The sequence below is a fragment of the Staurois parvus genome, unplaced genomic scaffold (genome assembly GCF_062004578.1).
Source record: "Staurois parvus isolate SC_StPar_1 unplaced genomic scaffold, SC_StPar_1.0 ptg000834l, whole genome shotgun sequence".
NCBI lineage: Eukaryota > Metazoa > Chordata > Amphibia > Anura > Ranidae > Staurois > Staurois parvus.
Window position 1 is genome coordinate 1157501 of NW_028318630.1, and position 26738 is coordinate 1184238.

General features: G+C 39.7%; 1 protein-coding gene across 2 annotated transcripts in view; it reads left to right on the top strand.

Annotated features, from left to right (window-relative positions):
• The window catches only part of BCKDHB (branched chain keto acid dehydrogenase E1 subunit beta), a 275645-nt gene that overhangs the window by 239399 nt on the left and 9508 nt on the right, over nt 1-26738 (top strand). The gene's annotated exons all lie outside the window — the stretch shown is intronic.

The window sequence follows — 26738 nt, forward strand, 5'->3', positions numbered from 1 at the left end:
GCTGATGAGAAAATGTATTTACCAGTTTTTATTTACTAAAATAATTGCATTTCCATGTTCTCTGTACTATGGAAGACCAGATATAGTGAATGTAGGGTCCTGGGTATAGTAACACTTTAAGAGCAGATTCCAGTTTGTACCTCCTCTGGAACATAAAGATGCTTTATTACATTTTCTCCTTTTTCTTCAGGCCAGCCCTCAAACTTAAAGTGAACCTGAACTCAAAATGCAATACATTTTTTATCTGAATTATTGAAAAATGTTAATTGGGCCTGAGCTGTGCTCTGAAAAAATGTACCATGTGTCTTGCCTTTCTCCTGCACTTCATGGCAAGTGAGTAGGCTTAGGTGCTCTTGTGCCTACAGCCTCATAGCTGTTATCTTATGAGAGGCACTGTTGCCTCTGATTTCTAGTATCTTGAGATATAAATTGAGGTTTGGTGATGTCGTCATTGTGCTGCACATTATTATTGCTGCAGGGAAAGCTGCGATGTAAGTATCTCCCTGCTTTGCTACATTCATTTGTTCTTCCTGAATCTCCAGCTGCTTCTTGAAGATTCCCCACAAGTAATCTAATCACTAGTCATAAAAGGGGCCATTATAACATGAGGAAGCACAGCTGTACCCCATTACCAAGCTGGCTGCCTTCACCCTTAGACATAGTATGGAACAAGACATGGTCAATGAGTAATGGATAAAAGATCAACTGCATGGAAATCGCAGGCAATACATGTGACTTTACCCTCTGTTTGCCTTTTTTTGTTGGGGGAGTGGAACAGCCTCCACAGTTTAGGTCCTTCAGGTTCACCAACATTTTGCATAGTGATTTATAATGTAAAGGGAGACAATACAGTTACAATGCAATTCAAGTCAAGGGGGCTAGGAGGACCATGCTTGTCAGAGCTTTCAATCTAGTGTGTGTGTGTATAAAAGAAGGGAGGGGGAGGGGTATGGTAAGTGTTTCCTTTTACTGTAAGTTCTTTTTGAACATGTTTGATATGTGGGCATGTGAGGCATAGTTTTTTATTTTACATTTATAAATTCCCTTAAGGTATAGAAACATGGCTGAAATACCCCAAAGGTTTGAGAATTCTTTGATTTACTGGGAGCTATTCTAGTTTTTATAATGCAAGTCTTTCAAGCCAGATAGACCAGTGTTTATAGAACGCTTTTTCCATTTTCTTGTGTTGTGCATGATACTGCATCGTAAACCTGATAGGTTGTTTTTGATCCTCAGGGATGTGCGGTTTAGGCTGTTTTTGTGGATGGTAAGAAAAAGCATCTTGAACCAGAGGAGCTGGATATCCCTTCTCCAAAAACGTTTCTGTTAATTTAACACCACGTAGCAGATAATCATCCTCCCGGGTTCAGTTATTGCATAACCTGCAGAATTGACTTTTAGGGATGTTCTTAACTCATCTGGGATGGTGGCAACTGCAGTAGTGGAGATATGAATTACCAGCAGTAGGTTTGACGTAATAACTACTATATATGTTTGTCATCATGGCGTAGTTAAAGATCCAAAAAATGCTAACACATGGTGATCATGAACATAGGTAAATGACAAGCCCCCAGCTACGCCAAATTAACTATGGGCTATTGGAAATTCAAATGGGTCTGGAATAATAACCCTTTTGTATCCCATATCATATTCTATGGCAGATACGTAGATGATATTGTCATCAGTTGGGATGGCCTTAACAGTGCAGTAGCATCCTTTGTCCAACATTGCAACAGTAACCAATTGGGATTGTCATTTAGCCATGTTCACGATCACCATGTGTTGGCATCTTTGGATCTTGAACTACGTCATGATGACATAAACATATATAGTAGTAATTACATCAAACCTACTGCTGGTAATTCATATCTCCACTATAGCAGTTACCACCATCCCAGATAAGTTAAGAACATCCCTAAAAGTCAATTCTGCAGGTTACGTAATAACTGCGACCGGGAGGATGATTATCTGCTACATGGGGCCAAATTAATAGAAACGTTTTTGGAGAAAGGATTTCCAGCTCCCTCTGGTTCAGGATGCTTTTTCTCACTATCTACAAAAACAGCCTAAACTGCACTTCTCTGATAATGAAAAACAACATATCAGGTTCACAACGCAATATCATGTGCAACACAAGAAAATGGAAAATGTTCTATAAACACTGGGGTATCTTGCTTGAAGACCCTTTCTTAAAAACTTCCTTGACATTCCCAAAATATCTTATAGTGTCAGGGATCCAGGGTTCTGCAGCAATACGCTGGGCGGCGCATGCGCAGAACACCGACACGCTCTAGCCGACCTGAGCGATCGCGGCAACAGCGACGGCCGTGCATGTGCACTCGCGATCGCGGACACGCGCCTGGCACCAATGACAGCGCAGGGCGTGCTATTTAAATGAGCTAGAAGGTATGTGCATTGCCGTTTGGTCCAATTAATCTGTTCCTGTGTTCTGTTAGTGAAGCTTCCCTGTTGCCGACCTCTGCTTGATCCTAACCCTGCTGATTGTCTCCTGCTTGATTCCTGGCTTGACCTGACCACTCTCCTTCCTGCTCCTTACATTTGATCCCCTGTTGCTGAACTTGGCTTGACCTGACCATTCTCTGTCTGCTCCTCTGGTATCCCGCTGCCCGCACGTTGCCGACCCGGTCCGCCTGACTACGTCTTACCTTACTCTGACCGGCCATCCATCCATCCCGCACGGATCAGTCCCTGCTGCCAGGCCTGCCAGCCTCTTCACATCAGGCTCTATTCCCCGCACACCTCTGACGGTACCCTCTACCATAGCCAGACATACTCAGGGGTCACGACCTGGTCTCAGTCTGCTCCAAGTCCATCCCCACCATCAGGGGCCCTGGTGAACAAGCGGACTGGGACTTAGACCCCACGCCCTGAGGAACCCCACGCTGTCGGAAGCTTGAGATACCGCCAGGCAGTGGCTGACAGTACCAAACGGACAGATGACGGAGCCCGGAAGAGGACCATCCCCGCTGGAGGACATATGCCAACACTTGGTGGCGCTAACCCAGGCGTTAAAAATCCTGCAGGAGGGTTATACCAATTTGGAAGGGCGAATTCAGACGCTAACTACGTCAGCCTCTGCACCCCAGGACACGGGTCCCTCGTCTTCGGCCCGAGGTCCCTCAGAATCACCTGCCAGAGCGGCGGCCTCCATGCCTTTACCAGAACCTTGTGTGCCAATACCAGAGCAGTTCAATGGGGATCGCGCAAAATTCAGGGCCTTCCGCAATGCCTGCCAGCTTTACTTTAGCTTCAGCTGTGGACCTTCTCTACGGAATCTACGGAAGGTGGGGTTTGTCATATCTCTGCTACAGGATGAACCCCAGGCCTGGGCCCACCAACTACTAGAGACCCGTCAACCACAGTTAGATACTGTATTGACTTTTTTTGAAGCGATGGCGCTACTATATGACGACCCGCAGAGGGCAGCGTTGGCCCTACAGATACTCCGACAAGGTCGCCCGGCAGCCGAAGAGTATGCTGCTGAGTTCAGACGCTGGATGGGGGACACGCAGTGGAATGATGCGGCCCTGCGCCACCAGTTCCGCATAGGATAAACTAGCCAGAGTAGGCGTACCAGCTACATTGGAGGATCTAATAACTCTGGCTATCCAGATTGACCGACGGTTGCGGGAACGCAGGATGGAAAGGTCCGGCATGGGTCAGAGGCCTATGTGGGTGTTACCCCGCGTCCCAGTCCAGTCCACTTCGCTGGCTGGAAATCGGTACTCGGAGACAGTTGACATGCCTGAACCCATGCAAGTGGGGTTAACTCGTCCTTCATTGACGCTCGAGGAACGCCAGAGACGTCTGCTCAACAATCTCTGCCTGTATTGTGGGGAAGCGGGCCATGTGGTACGTTCCTGCCCAGTGAAACGAAGTGTGCCTCTGTGTTTTCTGCCGCATCTCCCACCTACCTTAATACTTCTAACTACATAGCAGTGCCCATGTCTTCCCAGCTCCCCGGAAAGACTGTGTCAGCGACGGCAATCGTTGATTCCGGAGCCTGTAGCTGCTTCGTAGATCTAGATTTTGCAGCACAGCAACAGATTCCTCTTCAAACCAGAGAGTGTGAGTTAAACATCTTTTTGGCCGATGGGTCCCGTATTAAGTCAGGGGTGGTAGACCGGGAGACCTCACCTCTCTGTGCTACGGTGGCTGGCCACCATCGAGAGATCCTCCGTCTGGATGCCATCGCATTACCTCTGTTTCCAGTTATTCTGGGGCTTCCTTGGTTACGGGCACACGACCCCCAGATTAATTGGAAAACCGGCACAATTCAGTTCCGTTCCCTCTACTGTCAGGAGCATTGCTGTTCTCAGGCTCCCTTAGCACCACATTCCCTATTGTGCATGGACACAGATGCAGAACTGACTCAAGTCATTCCCCCGACCTACCACAGCTACCTCGACGTATTCAGTAAACGAGGAACAGACAACCTTCCCCCACATCGGACCTATGACTGCCCCATCGACCTGCTTCCGGGCTCTGAGGTTCCCTTCAGGCGAATTTTCCATCTATCTGAGCGGGAGTTGGAGGTACTGAGGGAATGTATTGACAAGAACCTCCAGAAATTGTTCATCTGCCCTTCTACTTTACCGGCCGGGGCTGGGATTTTCTTAGTCGAAAAGAAGGATAAATCCCTAAGACCCTGTGTGGATTACAGGGAGCTAAATAAGATTATGGTGAAGAACCTCTACCCGCTTCCCTTGGTAACAGAATTATTCCAGAGACTCAGGTCAGCGTCCATCTTTACTATTTAAGGGGGGCTTACAATTTAGTCCGCATGCGGGAGGGAGATGAGTGGAAGACAGCCTTCCATACCAGGTTTGGGCACTTCGAGTACTTGGTCATGCCCTTCGGCCTATGCAATGCCCCAGCCACATTCCAACATTTTATTAACGATGTGTTCAGAGATTTTTTGGACATCTTTGTGGTCATCTATTTAGATGACATTTTGATTTTCTCCGCATCCCTGGAGGAGCATAGAGGTCATGTTAGAAGCATGTTGGGACGACTCCGCCATCACGGGCTGTACGCGAAGGCAGATAAATGCAGTTTTGAACAACGCAGCATTTCCTTCCTGAGGTTAATTATCTCCACTACGGGAGTAGCCATGGATCCCCAAAAGATCTCTACCATTTTGGAATGGCCGGTACCTGCCGATAAGAAGGGTGTGCAGCAATTCATTGGCGTCGCCAACTTTTACAGAAAGTGCATCAAGAATTTTTCAGGCCTCATATCTCCTATTACCCAACTCACCAGACAAGGGGTACACTTTAGGTGGATGCCTGAGGCACAGAAGGTCTTTGAGTCCTTAAAGAGGCTGTTTACCGAGGGTCCCATATTGAGCCACCCAGATTCCTTGTTACCCTACATTCTGGAGGTAGACGCGTCCGAGAACGCGGTAGGGGCCATACTTTCCCAGAGGAAGGGCATCAAGGATGCACCCTGTGGCCTTCTTCTCCAGGAAACTCTCGTCTGCGGAGAGTAATTATGAAATTGGGGACAGTGAACTCCTGGCCATCAAGGTGGCCTTGGAGAAGTGGAGGTACCTACTGGAAGGAGCCACACACCCAATCTTGATCTTCACAGATCACAAAAACCTGGAATATCGGAGGACGGCTAAGAGCTTGAGGCCACGTCTGGCTAGATGGGCACTCTTTTTCTCTAGGTTTGTGTTCCATATTACCTATAGGCCGAGATCAAAGAAAACAAAACCTGACGCGCTCTTGCGCATGTTTGAGGATCCTGAAGAGACCCACAAATCGGACGCCAACCTGTCTAGAGGGAATTTCCTTGCCCTACAGACCGAGCTATGGTCCAAACTACAGGCTGCATCTGTGGGAGTGCCAAGTCCACCCGGGGTTTCCTTGCAGAACAAGGAAGGACTCTTGTGGAAGGAGGGACGGATCATGGTTCCCGAAGAAACCCGTACTGTAGTACTGGGCTATTGCCATGATCACCCCCTGGCTGGCCACTTCGGAGTGCGTAAGACCTTGGAACTGCTGCAACGCGTGTTCTGGTGGCCAAGCATGGCCAAAGATTGTGAAGCGTATGTGAAGACCTGTACTATCTGTCAGAGGAACAAACCCACCAGGAGCAAGGCCTGGGGTCTGCTACGACCCTTACCAATACCTAATAGGCCATGGGAAATGATTTCCATTGACTTCATTGTGGAGCTCCCACCGTCCCAAGATCACACTGCCATATTTTGTGGTTGTGGACCGCCTGTCCAAAATGGCCCATTTCCTGCCTTTGAGAAACACGCCATCGGCCCCTGAAACGGCGCAAATCTTTGAGGGACGTGGTGAGGCTTCATGGGGTTTCAAAGGATTTTGTCTCGGACAGGGGAGTCCAGTTTACCTCGAGATTCTGGAGAGCACTATGCGAGACCATGGAAATCAAACTATCTTTATCATCAGCATATCAACCACAGACCAACGGGCAGACAGAACGCACAAACCAGACTCTGGAGCAGTATCTCAGGTGCTACACCTCCTTCCTTCAGGATGATTGGCTGAATCTTCTGCCATTAGCTGAATTTGCATAAAACAATGCGAATCACTCTGCTACCCGACAGTCTCCGTTCTTCACCAATTACGGGTTCCATCCCACATTTCTACCTGACATGATTCCAGAAAGTCCAGTGCCGGCTACACAGGATATACTGAAGTTTTTTTCATCAAACAACAAAGTTTTACAAGAAGCAATCACAAGGGCTCAGGAAGATAATAAAAGGGCCTTTGACAAGAGGAGGAGAGGTGAACTCATTCTGCACCCTAGGGACCAGGTCTGGCTAGCCACGACAAATCTGAAGATGTCTTGCCCATCAAGAAAACTGGGACCAATATTCATGGGTCCATTCAGGGTGAAACAAAAGATTAACGAGGTGGCGTACGAGCTCATACTTTTCGAGTCCTTTTAAGATACACCCGGTCTTCCACGTGTCTTGAAACCCGCACCACCGGATCCTTTCCCGGACTGGAGGTCCAGACCCCCGGAGGCCATAAATATTGATGAGGAGGAAGAATTTGAGGTTGAAGCAATTTTGGACTGTAGGAAGAGGAGAGGCCAGACTCAATTCCTCATAAGTGGAAAGGTTACGGCCCGGAGGAAAATTCATGGGAACCAGCCCAAAACATCCATGCCTCTAGATTAATTCGGGAGTTCTTCAGTAATCACCCACACAGGAGAGAGCAATTGGGCATCTGGTGGTTGCCCGTAGGGGGGGGGGCAATGTCAGGGATCCAGGGTTCTGCAGCGATACGCCGGGCGGTGCATGCGCAGAACACCGATGCGCTCTAGCCAGCAAGCGGCGGGATGTGGGCGATCGCGGCGACGGCCGTGCATGTGCACTCGCGAACACGCGCCTGGCACCAATGACCGCGCAGGGCGTGCTATTTAAACGAGCTAGAAGGTATGTGCATTGCCGTTTGGTCTAATTAATCTGTTCTTGTGTTCTGTTAGTGAAGCTTCCCTGTTGCCGACCTCTGCTTGATCCTAACCCTGCTGATTGTCTCCTGCTTGATCCCTGGCTTGACCTGACCACTCTCCTGCCTGCTCCTTACCTTTGATCCCCTGTTGCTGAACTCGGCTTGACCTGACCATTCTCTGTCCGCTCCTCTGGTACCCTGCTGCCCGCATGTTGCCGACCCGGTCCGCCTGACTACACCTTACCTTACACTGACCGTCCATCCATCCCGCACCGGATCAGTCCCTGCTGCCAGGCCTGCCAGCCTGTTCACATCAGGCTCTATTCCCCGCACACCTCTGACGGTACCCTCTACCATAGCCGGACGTACTCAGGGGTCGCGACCTGGTCTCAGTCTGCTCCAAGTCCATCCCCACCATCAGGGGCCCTGGTGAACAAGCGGACTGGGACTTAGACCCCGCTCCCTGAGGAAGCCCGCGCTGTGGGCAGCTAGAGATACTGCCAGGCGGTGGCTCACATATAGAAAGGCTCGCATTATAAAAAGTAGAATAGCTCCCAGTCAATTGTTTAAATATGTGGTATACATCCTTACTTGCCCTTGTGGCCTGTTTTATGTAGGCAGCACTATTAGAACTCTTAGCACTTTGGGGAACACAGACTCCTCATTGAGGATGGTATGATGACCAACATAGTGTCCCCAGACACTTCTTAGAACAACATCATAGATCCACTTCTGGACTGTTTGTTTGGGTCATTGAATCTATCCCCAACACTCTCTCGGCGGCAGAACATTTTAAACGTTTGTGCCAACAAGAGACTTTCTGGATTTACACCTTAGGAACCCTTGCTCTTGGGGGGTCTCAACAAAGAGCTTGAAATATACACCCTGTTATATTTCCATCTCCAACTGTATTTTGTAATATCACTATAATCCTGTACATTTCTGCACAATTATTATGTATTATTATTATTACAGGGGACTCTTAAGGTCTTGCTATATTGTATCATACTAGCCAGTGGGGGAATCGTATTTATAGTATTACCTTTACAATACCACATTGATTCATACTCCCCACAAACATACATACATGTCCTTTTTACTATACAGGTCCTCTACCCCACTCCCAGTTTCCCTTATAGATTTGCAGTTCATAAACTGTACATGCACACCGGGGACATTATCATTAGTCCCTTTGCTTATTCACTTACCGTACATGTGTTTGCTCACCCACTGCTTACATTATAATTAGTGGGATGTATGGGAATGTGTGTATGTATGTGTGTATTTTTGTTCTTTCTTTTTAATTTTTATTAATATTTCAGGAATATACAGTACATATAATTGATTTTATATTTTTCGTGTGTGTATGTATGTATGTATATATATATATATATCCACACATACAGTGTAAATGTATGTATGTGTGTGTGTATATATATATACACAGTGGGGATCGAAAGTTTGGGCACCAGCTAAAAATTTGTATTAATGTGCATAAAGAAGCCAAGGAAAGATGGAAAAATCTCCAAAAGGCATTAAATGACAGATTAGACATTCTTATAATATGTCAACAAAAGTTAGATTTTATTTCCATCATTTACACTTTCAAAATAACATAAAACAAAAAAATGGCGTCTGCAAAAGTTTGGGCACCCTGCAGAGTTAATATCTTGTCCTGCCCCCTTTGGCAAGTATCACAGCTTGTAAATGCTTTTTGTAGCCAGCCAAGAGTCTTTCAATTCTTGTTTGAGGTATCTTTGCCCATTCTTCCTTACAAAAGTCTTCCAGTTCTTTGAGATTTCTGGGCTGTCTGTCACGCACTGCTCTTTTAAGGTCTATCCATAGATTTTCAATTATTTTGAGGTCAGGAGATTGTGAAGGCCATAGCAAAACCTTCAGTTTACGCCTCTTGATGTAATCCCCTGTGGATTTCGAGGTGTGTTTAGGATCATTATCCATTTGTAGAAGCCATCCTCTCTTTAACTTCAGCTTTTTCACAGATGGCATCAAGTTACCATCCAAAATTTGCTGAAATTTTATTGAATCCATTTTTCCTTCTACTAGTGAGATGTTCCCTGTGCCACTGGCTGCAACACAACCCCAAAGCATGATTGATCCAACCCCATGCTTAACAGTTGGACAGAGGTTCTTTTCATTAAATTCTGTGCCCCTTCTTCTCCAAACGTACCTTTGCTCATTCAATTTTAACCTCATCGGTCCACAGAACTTGTTTCCAAAATGCATCAGGATTGTCTATATGTTCATTTGCAAAGTTCAAACGATGATTTTTGTGGTGAGGACGTAGAAGAGGTTTTCTTCTGATGACTCTTCCATGAAGACCATATTTGTACAAGTATCTCTTTATAGTGGAATAGTGTACCACAACTCCAGTGTCTGCCAGATCTTTCTGGAGGGATCGTGCAGTCAAACGTGGGTTTTGAATTGTTTTTCTCACAATCCTGCGAGCTGTTCTGTCTGATATTTTTCTTGGTCTTCCAGATCTTGCTTTAACTTCCACTGTTCCTGATGACTGCCATTTCTTAATTACATTCCGAACAGAGGATATTGACATCTGAAAACGCTTTGCTATCTTCTTATAGCCTTCTCCAGCTTTGTGAGCGTCAACTATTTTCAGTTTCTAGACCGCTGCTTAGAAGAACCCATGGTGCTGATTGTTGAGGCAAGGTCAGATGAGTCTGGGCATTTAAAACCTTTGAGATTGACATCATCTGGTCTTCCCAGACGATGATTGAGAACAATCCATGACACTGGCAGGTCTCAGCTTTGCAAAGGGGGCAGTGCATGCTATAAATTCTGCAGGGTGCCCAAACTTTTGCAGACACCATTTTTTTGGTTTCTGTTATTTTGAAAGTGTAAATGATGGAAATAAAATCTAACTTTTGTTGACATATTATAAGAATGTCTAATCTGTAGTTTGATGCCTTTTGGAGATTTTTCCATCTTTCCTTGGCTTCTTTATGCACATTAATACAAATTTTTAGCTAGATATGACACGGGACGTCAAGACGGCAGACCAGAAGTGCTTTGATGCGTTTCACCCCACCCACAGGGCGTTCTCAAGACACACACTTCTGTTAGATATTGGCTTCTATCCTGAATGACTATGCCGCCACCCTTGTCAGCGGACTTGATGATAATGTTGTTGACATATTATAAGAATGTCTAATCTGTAATTTGATGCCTTTTGGAGATTTTTCCATCTTTCCTTGGCTTCTTTATGCACATTAATACAAATTTGTAGCTGGGGTGCCCAAACTTTCGATCCCCACTGTGTGTATGTATATATATATATATATGTGTGTGTTGTATTTTGCATCTAATGTCCTTTCCACTGGAAAAATTATTCATTTATCCATTTCTTTTAGTCATTTAATAATTTTCCATTAATCTGCATATATGCTTGTTTTACTCATTGATTAATTCATCTATTTAGACTTGATGTGCCCGTTAGTCCTCCAGCCAGAATTCCCATATAAATAGTACACACAGTAATTCATCCCTAGTCCTTTTGAAGGAACTGTGGGCTCTGAGTGCGTAGCCTTGTTTCCCTGTGGTACCGTGCCTTACCTGCCGATGACGTCACGTCCGGCTGAAGAGTGCATTCCACGCTGGTTTTAGGAACTTCCACGTCTGGCTGCAGTGGCTTGAGGCTCCTCTTCCATCAACAGTGGTCCCATGTAGGACTCCTGTAGACTGTCAGTGTGAGCTTGACAGCCCATACATCAGGCAGTTTCAAACGGACAGAAAGAATCAATGAAAGTACCACAGCATTCAGCAGCACCGTGGTTGTTCATTAAGAACTACAAGCCAACAGCCGGAAAGTAGTTTCCTATTCACAAAACTCTGTGAATGAATGATGAGGCTGGGAGGGTGGAGCCCAGCACAGCCACATTTTTTTTTTTTTTTAATGGTGACAGCTAGCGATGGGAGAAGATTCCCCCAACTAGCTGTCAGGATGGGGGGTCGGTGTTACTGTAACATGTTACACCCTGAATATGGGTGTAATATGTAACCTGTTATGAAAGGTGAACTTATCCTTAAGTGATGGGGGTGTTTTTTTTTTTGTTTTTTTTACTCTCTTGGGCAAATGTACCCAGGTGAAACAGGAACCTTTACCAAGTTATCCTACTTAATTTAATCTGAATTTAGATTCTAAAATTTGAGCCATCAACCCTAAGCTTCCACAAGGAGAAAATGGCAATATTGGAGGAATCCAAAAGGAATAAGAGAAACAGCTTTTGTATGCAACGGTCCAAAGGCAGCCAGCCTGGTGTTCAGAGCATTGGACATTATAACGAGAAAACTTCATGCTTTTGTTGGAAAGCTGGAATGATTGAATCTAGAAGTATTTGAAGATTGGCTGCTGCTAAAATACAGCCAAACCTTCATTGCTCAGTATTGACACAGAATAATACTAGCTATCTGCAAGCCTAAGTTAATTAAATCTTGGAAGGCCCTTTGGGTAGCTAGCACTGCCTGGTGTAGTATTTAGAAGAGATTCATATGTGTCACACACAGATGAAAAATGCACATAGAGATATACCACGTTAACTTTCGAGCCATTTTCCATACTGTTTTTATTTCTGCAGAAACTTAAAAAAGCAAGGTTTCAATTCAAGAATTAAGGCAATGCTGTGCTGGGAAATTTGTTCTGCTATTGATATTTTTCATGTCATTTACTCTTATTTTAAAAAACTAATTTCTCTTCAGAATTTAACTAGCAACACACTGAAAAAAGTAGCTACGTTGTATTTCAAATGAACAGTTCACATAAATTTGACATCAGTCACAGTCAATGTATAGCTGTAATGTAGATAAATACGTGTGTGGGTGTATATGTGTGTGTGTGTGTGTATATGTGTGTGTGTATATATATATATATATATATATATATATATATATATATATATATATATATATACTATAATGTGTGTATATGTATGTGTATATATATATATCTATATATATGATTTTTTTTTTTTGTGCACTCAAAGGTTTTCCTACCGTTGACACAGGTGCGAAGTAGTATAAGTGTTTCACGGTCATCTAACAATTTCAAGGGGTTTTCTAATGAAAATTTGCTGTTGCTCAAATCAGCTAGTCTTATTTTCTAGCTTGAACTAGAAAAACGGGTGCAATTTAAGATTTGTTTTTTCTTGTCCAGTACAGACTTTTAGCACCTCTGCTACATGTTAATAGGCAGGTGGTTCTTCATATGATACATTTGAACAAAAAAAAAAAAAAAAAAAATATATATATATATATATATATTAGCTATATTGTTTTACCAGATTATCTAGTTTAAGTAACCACTAGTTAACAATGAGTAATGTTTGTTTGCATCTCACCTTAATTTCTTTTTTTTATTTACAAAGACTTTATGAGGTTTTTGAATATTTTGCAAAATACACAAAACATTGTGTGCAAAACAGTGTGATAAGAAAAACTATGTGACGTGGTAGAGGCAAGTATATGGTAAAAAGTCCATCTGGACATGAAGGCTGTACATAATAAATCTTTGCTGCGATAAAAGTGATTGGTGCATATACAAATCCAACATCAACCTAAATCATGAGGCTATGTATTGAATGATATATGGCCTATAGAAGCTATTGCCTCAATAAAAGTAAGAAAGGGGGGAGGAGAAGGGCGCTGACGCACAGAAAGGGTGCACAGCCTTTGTTTTCTTTTTTAACAAACCTGGGCAACTGCTAGAAGTCAGAAGAGGAAATAGTGTTTGGTGAAAGCAGTATTTATCACAGAATGGGTCCAGCTGTAAAATTAACATGGACTTAAACACGCGCAGGCATGTGGTTCGCATTTTGCTTCCAAATCCCATATATTTAATCAAAAAGTGTTTTTGGATGACATGATTACACACATTTCTAGGTTTGGATCATACAGAAATTGCAAGGCTTTTGGCTTATGGGATAGCATGCCATTATGCAGTAGGCTTTCCTTCCTTCTTAGAATACACAATTCTATATTTTGTGTGTTAGCATTTGAATTGAACATACTGTCTAAAATATCACCTATACCATCACATGTAAGTGTGCAAGTGCGCATATTTTAGTTTAGGTCTCTCCTTGTGATTCATGCAGGATAAATTGGTGACTTTCTGTATGATTGTGCAGGTTTTCCCTATACTGCATATTATTGCCATCAGCATTCTGTAACCGGCACTACTTTCCAGTTGCTATGGAAGTAATGAGCTGTCTATATGCATGTATAGTACACACAGAAAAACTATACATTGGGACTATTTAACAGTTATAGAAGATCGTCATAAAAGGAACTTCATTATGAAGATTTTTTTCTCCTATGAATATTCTATACATATTTAGACTCTACAACTATGCCTACATTGGGAAATTTATTAGGCATAACATGGTTTGTTCTATAATGATGTATGTATTCTGATTTCCATCGTTTTTTCTTTTTTGTTAGTTAAATTTTTACATTGTCTGCTATAGTTATCTGACTCAAGGGAAGCGTTACTATTTCTTCATGCATTTTGCATGTTTTATTTTATTAGATCTATATATAATATACAGTATCTCTTGAAGGTGTATCAAAGGATTTTTTTTTTTTGGTAAGCCTTTCCTTTATTTTTCAATATGTACCAAAGAAAGCAGAGACCCTATGCTTCCTGTGAACATTATTCAGTATATTACACTGATTTGTTACTGTCGAAATTCTTTATAGTTTCTGGGCATACTGTGCTTTTTTCAGAGGTATGATTCAATGATTCATAAAATGCTTTTTAAAATTAAGCTAAGAGTGTGTCATTTGTCTCTGTTGTACAATATTAAATCCAGATGGATACTGACAAAAGAATATTGTTCCTCTCAAAATGCAGTTTTAAAAATGTTTTTCCTTCTTGTTTCACAATATTTTGTTATGTACCAAAACAAGATTTTCTGATTGTGATGAACTGAAGTTATAGAACATTTCAAACTTGTGGCTGACGAAGCTACTGTTCTCAAAATTGTGATACCATTACCCATATATATTCACAAACACTTTTTGCCATTATAAAATGGAGATACTTGTGTAATTGTACAAATGTAAGTTGTTGTATTATCCTATGTAATATGTCTATTTGGCAAACTATTTTATAAATATGCATTTCTTCATATATAGGTATTCTTTATTGTTAATACTTTCCACAACCCTTCTGCCTTTTTTGCTTATAAAAGCATAAATTATTTATGTAAAACAGCTTTTTTTTTTTGTTGTGACATTAGCTGATATGAACACTGAAATATGTACAGGTCATTCAAATGCAAAATAAATACAGTTGAAAAGACTCATATAAATATAAAATTAGCAACTGTGAAATGATTTAGGTGTGCTCACATTATACATGTAAATACAGTACTCCATGAAGCCAGTATTGTAATCCAACTCTTCCCAGATTTGATTTGATTTAATTGATCTGCTTATTCAAATGGTTTAAACAATATGGATGGATAGATAGAGATATATAGATAGATAGCTAGATACTGTTGTATCTTAGACTTTATAGCTGAATATTGAAGCTTCTTATTTTATCTATAATTTAGTTTTTATTGGGACTTCTTCATGAGACATATTTGAGAGATTATATATAAAATATTTTTTTTACTTGGTTAAACTAGATGGACTTGAGTTTCCTTTTCAACCAGACTAGCTACGTAACTAATGCTATACATATATATATATTTTTTTTTAATGCAGATTAACATTGGTAAATTGTTGAATTGTGTCTTGTTTATAGTGATTCAAAGCATAGCTCACCTTTTGGTGTTTCTGATGTCCTGTTTCTGTGCATTCCCCTTATATATTTCATTTATACATAATTAGGTAAAAAAGCAACAACAGTTTAGGATCAGAAGAAGTGGAAGGTTGACACGTTTACATTGATGATTTCTAATGATAATATTTCTGTACTGGGGAAATTGAAGGCTGTAAAATGCAAAGGGGCAAGGCATGATTTGGATGGTTCATTGATTGTCGTGAAGAATTTCTGGACAGGTCCACAGATTTATTAATAATGAAAAATATTAAACCTAAAAACGTAAGTTATACATAAATAGTAAATTATGGTCTTGCACTACCAGAGATCTATGCTGTGCCTTAAAACTGTAACTCCACTTTTGTGGGGGAAACATTAACAAATAAAAAATATATCGTGTATACAAATGAGACACAAGTCATATTGTAATTGAATGTTATTAAAAATTAAATTTTCTTTTCAAGCTGGAGCACAGTAATTTTCTGTAAAAATGCAATATGGTTACACAGATGGTGTACAGAACGCCCCCCCAGAAATGTAATTTCCTACTTGTGTGATTGGCTCATTGATTTTTCACAGAAGTCAGCACAAAGATACAAGTCAGATTTTGGGCATTCCCCGCAACAAAAATAACTTTTTTGGTGAGATACTCCCAAAGGGAAAACACTTCTAAAATGATGCAGACCATACAGTTTACCATTACATCCCTGCAGGTGCAGCAGCTGATTGAAACCCATGAAACCACTCTCTTACAGATTCATTCTGAGCATGGCACAGATAAACGGCTATTTCTTCAGAATAAGAAATGGTAGGACTCCTAAACAAAGTTTGATAAAAATCCTTGCTTGAGGTGATTGTAGCCGTATTAGTGCATTTGCGACAGAAACAATTGAGTACTGTCCATGATACTTTTTTTATTTGCACTAACATACAATTTTGAGGATAAGCTTTCGGGGTATGTCCCCTTCTTCTAAGTCCTAGCAGTACTATTACAAATCACAAAGTTTAAGCAGAATGTTAGAAGGGATGAAAAAAAAAAAAAGCTACAGATAAGATACAGCAAAAGGGGGGGGGGATACTACACTCACACAGAGGGAGTCAAGCTAGCTAATAGTCATAAAACTGTTGGATAATGAGTGAGGAATCCCATGTCCAAGTTAAGGCCGTTATCGCTTTGTGTCAAATAGAATTATCATTCTTAGTTCAAAAGTTTTTCTTTCCTGAATGGATTTGAATTTTTTGAACACCCAGAGGGAAATGTTTTTTCTCAGCAAAAGTGAAGTTACTGTTTAAGTGTAGAAAACTCAGATTCTGTACATAGTCTTCCCTAGATATAGAATCTGTAAGTAAACAAAATCTAATCATCTTTGTTGTAACATACTCAGCTGTGGTTAGGCTATGGGACATGTGGATATTTACAGTATATGAAGAAGCAGTAAGTGAGCTTAAAAACAAGCCCTCAAAGAGCTCTGTAGCTCCAATCACTGTGGAGTAATTCATCCTTAAAATTCTTAGTGGAAGCACTTTCTGCTCCGCCCTCTTAGCAGTGACTTGGCAGCTTGCCAGCCTTCTATATAAACAGCTTTCTCTTGTGAACTTTGTGTGAATGGCTGCACAGTGTCTGCAGCTGCACAGGTCATTGAGGGCTTGTTTTAAAGCTTGCAAGTTAAGAATATGTAAATGATCAAGTGTCCATATCCTGGCTACTTGTTCACTTTCTGGTACCAAAAAACTTTGATACATTAATAACAGACATACAAGTGTGTAGGCAGCACTAAAGACAATATCCATAAAGTGCGATAAAGGCTTGGACCCATTCAGGGGTTCCCATAGTTACAGCAGTATGTCAGAATAACAATTGTCCATTTCAGTATGATACATTTGCTTGAAACTCTGTAAAGCCTAAGCCTCAACATATATATTGCCTTGACATGTGTACGCCCTAATCCCAAGAAAGTGGTCCTCGAGGTGAGTATGCTATATAAAAAGAAAAGGTTGCATGGCAGGTAAGCTGACAGGTGTAGGATCATAAGTCAGGCCACCGGACAGGAATACCAAGTATGGAACATTGTTCACGTATCTTTTGCACTACTTGTTCACTTTTAAAATAATGTGTGCATATCTTTCTGCCTTTTTGCTTAGAAATAAATGTTTTCCGGTAGACAACCCAAATAAATAATTCAGGACTAACATTTGAGAATCTGCCTAGCAGATGATTAATAATATATGAACATGTAGTGCTGGGCTATAGTGCATTTAAAGCTACAGTGCCTTGAAAAAGTATTAATTTTCCACATTTTGTCATGATACAACCAAATATGTAAATGTATTTTATTGGGATTTTATGTGATAGACCAACACAAAGTGGCACATAATTGTGAAGTGGAAGGAAAATGAAGATAAATGGTTTTCAATTTTTTTTTTAAAAGGTGAACTTTGCCTTTAATCACTATTAGTCCTGTATAACAAGCATCCACTCACTTTTTATCTTCTTCATCTTCTATTGACTGCTGTTAGCTAACAATATCCTTGACCAGATACATAAAATGCAGCACTGCACAATCCACCTTTCTTCTTGTGCTATGTACTTGATGCTATTGATCCTTAAAATGGACCATAATGGCTGTAATTAAAGTATAACTAAAGGTAAAACTTTTTTTTTAGGTTTGGATGGAGTGGAGAGGGATTAGAACACCTGTCAGTTTTTATTGCTGTCGAAGCTGCTGTTACGGGGATTCACCCTCTTTGTTTGCCCTGTTTACCATTATTATTGAAAGTAAAGTAAAACAAAATCCCAAACTTTGGGTGGTTGTTCCCGAAAAAGTAATAGCCAGGAAATCTTCTAATGAGGACACTATTTCTGGTGACCTGGGGGTCCCCAAGGAATTTCCTAATTTGTAGGGATTTTCTCTCACTTCCTGTTTGGCTTTGGAACAGGAAGTGAAGGGAAATCTCCGCAATGGGACACAGATGGTGAAAAAAAATCTGGCAGGGGTTATAACCCTCCCATGCTCTATCCAAAATGAAAAAAAAAGTTTTTTTGCCTATAGTTCTAATTTAGTCAAACTGCAATCATTTGTGAAATATCAGGGCAAATTCATCTGACGAAAAATTACCTTTGCAAATTACCCTAATATGTCATAATCTGGGCAAAACTACAGCATTCTGTTTATGGCAGTTCATACACCAGATGTATGCCAGTCTGTGGTCGCCATACTGAGAATGCAAATCTGTTTTTCTAATGAATCTTGTAGGTCTTTAGTCACACAATATATTTACCAACATTTTTAGCTGAGTAATCATGTCCATGATTGTTTTGTTTTTGTTTTTTGTTTTTTATATAATTATTTTTTTTTAAGGTTGTGCTAATGTATATGAAATCTTTTTTCGGGAATAGAGCTGATTCTGGTATATGTGTTTAGAATTGCTTAATGTAGGCTGTTGCACCTGTTCTCCAACGTTTTGGCCCAGGTTTGGTTGCTTAGCATGAAGTCTGTCTGTTTTTCATTACTTGAAAGAAAGATTGACAGAGGTTGATTGTTAACTACACAGAGCTTTACTGGCAGAAATTTAAGAAGCTAGAAAAGTTGGATTACAGCTTGTTCCATATTTTTTTTTCTCTGAAGCATGCTCAAAGCATACATAATCCAATCGTCACAACTACACACATTAATCAAACCCTTTTTTTCTGTGTGTACAAAAGCAGAACAAGAAATGTTTCCATTAGGATGTTCTTGCATTTTATAACATTTCCATCCTATCAATATTGGGTTAAATGCCAACACCAGTCTGAACTCAGTAAAACTAAGGTAATTAAAAGTAAATTGTACTGTGTGTTATTTCACATTACACATCCTATGAGAGAAAATTAAGGTTTCTTGCACAGAAACCAATCAGTCAGTCAAGTTGTCTCCGGTTATAAACAGTTTATTTTCTATAGCTAACCTTTATTAGCAAAACTGGAACAGCAAAGTTTGAAGCATAGTTTTCTAATTTTTGTATTCTGAGATGGTGAAAAGTTGCTACACATGTATACTTATGTACGGATTTGGTAAGCATATGCTCAGCACTGGACTAGAATTTAGCCTTTTCAGTTAGAATGTATATAGAAAATGTTACCTTACTGTGGGAAATAACATTCACAAATGTATTCTAAAACTGTAATGTGCTTTACTGACCTGTGCATCTAACTCCTGCAACAATAAAACTTGGTATCAATTATTATAACTTGCTCTTTCCTTGCTACACATTTCCATGTGTGTAACTCAACATGCAGCTAAACCCTCCTATTTTTCAATAAGCCAGACTGAATGTAATCTTGAAGCTTTATTGATAAAATGGGGTGGGGTAAAGCTATTGGGAAAAACAAATACATACAATCGATGTGTGAAACTTACAAAACACAAATAACTAAGCTGCAGATGGCAATAAGTCCATGCTCACCAGTGATGCTGCCTGTAGGGAATGTAAATTTAGTCCATTAAATGTACTGCAGTCGATGACTGGCTTCCTCTCCCTCAGTTCTTAAGATGGAGTTTGAGCTCCCAAGATGCACCGGTTTCCTTTTCTGAGAATAAAGGATGATGGGAATTTTTTATTAAAGCAAAACATTTTCTGGTTTCTGCAAATCTGTAAACTTATTCTGAGTTCCATCTAGTGGCTAAATTTAATATTGCAGACAGAACAACCTAATGAATATCCCTGCTGGAGGCAGAACACAACTCTTCCAAATTATTGATGTTTTGTCTACTTTTGAAACAATCCATTTTTTGTTTCCTAAAAAATTGATTAGTTTCTATATTTGTACCTCCCTTCTATATAGAATATTATAACACATCCAGTAGTTATAGGGTGAGGGAGGAGTTTCTATATTCCAAAAGCTATCTCTCTGTATCTGCATACTACCTCTTTCTAACTAAATACATAATTATTTTATCTTTCTATATGCAGTTTTTACATCTTTACTACCATTACTCTGTTCTTGTTACTTTCTAAATTGTTTCAAAAAGTTTTTTTTTATCCCAGCGACACCAAATTTTGAGAAACCGGGAACAATGGACCAGAAAATGGGCAGACGCAACAAACCCCAGCCAGATGTAGAAACACATTAGAAACTGGGAAAGGAAATAGACTGAAATACCATCAAAGGGGGTTTAAAGTTTAAAATACTTAATCTGCCCTCATTTAAAATGACATCAGATCCTGAGGAGACTCTTGAGAACATGTTCATTTATTCCTGCATTAGATTTTGATTAGTTAGAGTGGGTGAAGGATGATAACCTTTTCTCCCAGAAATTGACTCTGAAAAAAAGAATACAAAAATAAGATGAAGGGCCTTTGTTTACATCACACAAAAAAAGAATAGAAAGCGTTACATTATTGGAATCATTGCAAAGTTAAATTTTGAGGGATCCTTGCTAGTTAAAGGACCTTTTACAAATCTTCATAGATAGTGACTGCACACCACCATTTTCTCATGAAAGAAGTACACACCTGTTTGCTAAATTTATAGAAGATGCATGAGTTTGCTATGGGAAAAGGAAATGACAGCTAATGAAATTTAGGAAGAAAGGCTTTGAAAGAACTGCAGAACAATGAAGAATTGGTGATAAAACCAGCCTGTAAAGATAGTATAGTTTTGTTAGCATGAAGATCTGCAAATCTACTTTTATATTCTGAGTAATTCTAGAAATTATGAAGTACAGAATCAACACATATATTTTTAAAAGACTTTCATGTAATACTGGATAAGGCATTGCAAATAATATTACTCTTAAAAAAAGAATAATTTATATAAAGTAAGGATCCAACCATAGCAACATTTTATTCCCTGCTTATAATATATAAACATCAATAAAATCCTCCCTGTTGTATCCGGGAATCAAAATCTCATGGAGTACACTAGAAAATATGTTGATACTGTATTAAGACCATTTGTATAGTCCCTTACCCTGTATATTGAGAATAAAAAGGGCTTCTGTATCACTAGAAGATCTTACAGTATCAAGTGACGTGTTCCTTGCTAACTTCAGCATTACAGCAATGTCAAACATCACCTAGACATAAAAGCATGTGAATACTTCCTAAAAACAAAAGGAATGTTGAAACATATACCCAATCTGTTCTAGAACTTCCTAAAAATTATTTCTTCAACACAATTATTTTCTATTTGATAAGATTTACTGTGGATTAAACTAAAAAAAAAAAAAAAAAGTACTTTATCCTGAAAATTGTAATGTGGGACCAAATGTATTAACTAGAACTATTTCCCTCTGGAGGTATGCATATATGCAGCCTCTTGGCAAGTGGGCTTTAACACAGAGGCCGCATATATGCATCTTTATGTAAACCTTTTCCTGTGCTGAGAGCATGACCGGCGGGTACCAGAAAGCTTCCGATGCATACTTGCAATCGGGAGCTTTCCGATCATGTGATTGCTGTGACCACCAATCACACCAGGCACAGGATCTGAATGCCTGCCTCGGCCTCCCAGCATTCAGAACCTTTTAAAAGGATGGGAGGCAGCAGTTGGAAGGGGTTAATGTCGTGTTTATCCTGCAAAAATCAAAGAGAATTTCAGAAGTTTGTTTAAGCACTAAAATGTAGTTTTTCACAAGAGAACTTCATGATAATCTAATACCTCTCATACACAAAATTTAAGGTAAGTTTTGGTCAATGGTCATTTGTAAAGGATAAAGAAAAGGAGACAAAAATCCTAGATCAAATGTCCTTGCTAAAACATAACTTTTATTAGCACAACTGGTACAATTGTAAGAGAAGCTTAATCATAGCATAGTTTAACACAAAGGCTGATCCAACCTTATAGTAGCACATGATATGAAAAAAATGCATCAGATGTATCTAGCGAATGAAACTAAAAGCAGACCTGGAGCACAGAAACATTGGTGGACTTGGGATAACCAAAAATAATGCTAAGTGTTATAAGAAAAGCACTATAAGAATCAATATTTAATAGTAACCAGCAACCTATTGCTAAGGATCCATTCACATAACCATATATATATTGAAAAAAGAATGCAAAAGCATGAACATTGCTATGCATTCATATGGTGTATTGCAATGCATGTTAAAATGTATTAGAACCATGGCTTTCAATTAAACTCCCACATTTTTATGCATTACAGTAAGCTTGTATGCTTTAACATGCATTGCGTTAAGCAGATTTCTCAGTATCAATGTACTGGCATGTATTAATAGACATGCCAAACCATGTAGACTGCGCTCGTCAAACCCCTATCAATAAATACCACAATGAAAATGCCCTACTTCCACATAAACTATGTGCAAAATGAATTTGAATTACAAACAATTACATACATATACATAAAATTGTGAAAAAAAATTTTGGGGACAAAAAGTGCCTAATATCCATATCCAGACTGTGCAAGGCAAAGAAAACATTGGGGAAATAAGTGTTCTTCCTCTCCTCCCAAAAGAGCACACCACGCTCACCAGAGGTATATGACCTCTTTTCTCAAAGAAGGTCAGTTGCGCATGTTGTTTCCCAGTTGGGTTTATTCTCTCCCGTTGATACACCAAACACTGTTGGATAACTTAATATCTCGGCGCCACTCCTGTGTCTTTAAGAGGCCCTGCATAAAAAATATTTTCCAATTTACTACCACTTTAAATATTTTTACCACTTTAAATATTTTTAATCATTTTTATTTAGTTTCACACAGAGTTTATGGTGGAACCAGGCACTTTATTTGTGTCACTAAAAAAAAGTTCACAATTTTTTGTATATAATTGTTTGTGATTCAAATTAATTTTGCATATAGTTTGTGGAAGTAGGGCGCTTGGATATATTTTCATTGTGGTATTTATTGATGCTGCCACCATGATTGTGTATAAAACTGATAGGCAGACTCCTGCCTGTCAGGTGAAAGCACTGAGGCGGCTCTGCTGGCACCAATTGCTTCCACAGCCCTGCGAGACAGTGCCCTGCTCCCCTCCTTTGTGTGACCTGGAATGCGACGCCCATGACGTCACGACTGTCACTTTCCTGGCTAGAATAGAAGGGGAAAGATGTATTGCAGTGTGGTTTGTATTGCAATACATCTAATGGATCACAGAGGAGACGTGCAGGGTCTTTTAGACCCTGCATGTATCAATAAAGAGAAACTGTCAGCAAAAAAAATAAAATAAAAAGTAAAACACCTTTTTTAAAAAAAAAAAAAAAAAAAAATGAAAAATAGTTACACCCAAGCACATAACATCCCCTCCAAAAAAATGTTGAGGCCCCCCAACCCCCGCATACACCTACGTACGAACTTAAATGCACACTTTGGGGTGCCTACACGTGAAAACGTCTATTGCGATACACATGTTACATATCGCCATGCACACCGGAGTGAGAGCTATAATTCTAGCACAAGTCCTTCTCTGTAATGCTAAACTGATGACTTATAGGGGCTTTTGAAGCATCATCTAAAGAAAATATAGGGTGCTAAAGTTTGATGCAATTTTATAGGCGCACACAAATTTAAGTTTTGGCATGTTGGGTATCTATTTACTCGGTACAACCTCCTATTTTATACTTTGCCAAAAATTTGGGCAATTTATTGGCTTTTTCTTGCTCTAAAATTCGCTTTAGTGTGATTTTTTTTTTTTCTTTCACTGAAATTTTGTGTTTCCTAGGCCTTTGCAATAATATCGATGCAACTCCACTGGTGTAGTCTATGCAGTGAGATGCCCCTTTGCTTTGTTATAGGTAGGGAAACTCTTCAGGCAGTTATGAAGGATCCTAACAGGTCTGAATAAGAGGACCTCTAAATAACACTTTGCTTCAAACAGTAGCAAAATTGATTCTTTGTTGAAATAATGGTTTGAATAAATGATTTACACATTTACCATTTGCACATAATTGGTTTGGTACTGTTTATTAACGGTGGTATGTTCTACTGAGATGTTAACTGCATAGCTGGAAAGGCTGAATAATTACACCAGTCCATCCAATTCAACCTGTGTGCATGTGTGTTTATTTCACCATCATTTCCCTCTATATTATGTTCGCTAAAATGCCCATCTAAATGTTTTTCGGAAAATACCAACATTCCACAGCGCCGTGGTAGTTCATTGAGTCTTCCTGATTGTAAGTATCTGCTTGCCTGTACGGCATGTACGAGCATGCAGATACGGGGACAGGTCAGAGGGAGACCTGCATGGCACCAACTATCTGCTCATCTCTGCTGCAATGCTTTAGAGCCTCCAGAAAGAAAAAATAATAATTGCACATTTTTTTACCTGCAAAAAATGTGCATTTATTATTTTTGTTAAAAGGTGAATTTATCCTTTAAAATGGTAAAATTATAGTTTTAGGTCTTTAGTAAATCCCCTTTTTAATGCATGCTTTTGGTCTGCTAGTCATGCATGCTGCAGCTTGGCATTGGATGCTATTGCTTATTCTGCAATTTACTAGGACCCCTAGATCATTTTCCATTCCAGTTTCCCCTAGAGGTTTTCCCCCTAGCAAATAACTTGCATTCATTTTTTAGTCCCCAAGTGCATTACTTCACATTTTTTTCAATATTATTCCTCATTTGCCTTGTAGTTGCCCACCCCTCTGATTTATTAACATTGTCTTGTAAAGTTGCTATATCTTCTTGTGAAGTTATTACCCTGTTTAGTTTTGTATCATCAGCAAAAACTATACCAACCTTGATATCATTTATGAATAAGTTAAACAGAATTTGACCCAGGATAATAGAGCCTTGGGGTACCCCACGTACAACTCCAGACCAGTCAGAGGATATCCTATTTATCACCACCTCCTGGACACGCTCCTGTAACCAGGTTTCTATCCAGGTGCATACACTATCATAAATAATGATACTATTTTAATCAGCAAATTCTTGGATATGTTCCCTTATCTCCTGCAATAGTTTACATACTACTGATGTTAGGCTGACTGGTCTGTATTTTCAAGGCATATACACTGGCACTACGTTTAACTTTTCACCAATTAGCTGTTACCATGCCAGTCCGCAAGCTATCCTTAAAGAATTTAGCCACATTATAGCAAGAACACTATTCCTAATCTTTAAGGACTCTCGGGTGTTATCCACCTGGTCCTGGTGATTTATTCACATTATGTTTTTCAAGTCTTTTTTGAACACTGGCTTCTATTAGCCACAAGTGCACATTCCATGGTGAAATTTGAGTTTATTGCATTTTTTTTTTTTTTTTACAAAGTAGAACTTTTTTTTTTTTGGTCTTTTTTCACTTATCACAAAAAATAAACATTTCATTGATGAAAGCTCTATTTGTTGAAAAAAAGGACATACACTTAGTTTGGGTACAGTGTTGCATGACCACACAACTATCCGTTGAAATGGCACAGGGGATAGCATCATTTATAAAACTGTATCTGTATATTTCTCCTGACGATTGCAGTGATACAGCATGTATATGTCATTTGTTGCATGAACCAGTAGTAGGGCCCAGCTTATTCATTACCTAAAACGCACTATTATTAACGGACACTGTTACTATTTTATTTTTATTTTTTTAAATCCTACCTAAAATAAACTGACCTGACCTCTGACTCTAACCTTAACCCTAACTCTAACCCTGACATTAGATCTAGATCAAACCCTGATCTATTTTTTTTCTTTATTTTCTTTCTTTTTTTACAGACACACTGTTATTTGTTTACATTTTTCTCCTCTAGCAAGGAGAAAGATACAATGTATCTTTAGGAGGAGAAAACCAAGGTATGAGCTGTACAGTGACTGATCACTGTTATAGCCAAACAGAGGCTATCACCACAATCAGGTGATCTGGATATGCGGCCCCATGGAAAAAGACCACTTGTGTTTAACAATTTAGTCAGTAGGGTACATAGACATCTTGTCAAGTATTATTGCTTGTGGAAATACTGTGTTAGTGGTATTTAGCGCACCTTAATGAGAGTACTCCTAAATGTTAGATTGCAGAAGTATTAGTATAAAGTCTGGATTAATAAAACCAGTTTGTCCAACATATGTGAGCAGTGCAAATTCCACTAGAATGCTTTCTCCATACACATGGTCAAATGACAAATGTAATAAACAATTTGGAAGACAGATTGGGCTCAAGTACAATGTTTACATGCCTTTTGGTGCCATGTATTTTATCCAGAAACTGTTGAACAGATGACTTGTTTATTAACACATTTGAAAATATATTGAACTCTTATGAAAGCAACTCCCCACATGCATTCTAAATTCTTCAGTTTTTCTGCAAGCCCTCATTTTGTCATCTGTCAGATGCTTAGCCAACTATCCTATTAGAATATGGTAACATAGGGTCACAAGTTCATACCACAAACGATCCTTAAAACCAACCATATGGTATTTTAAATGTAAGGAAATTTTAGTTCTCGGCAGTCAAGCTTTAAGTCTTTCTTGCGTGTAAAGAATATACTGAATAAAATGATATCCAAACAGTATTTGGTTGGTTAAAACATAGTAAGACCTGAAATA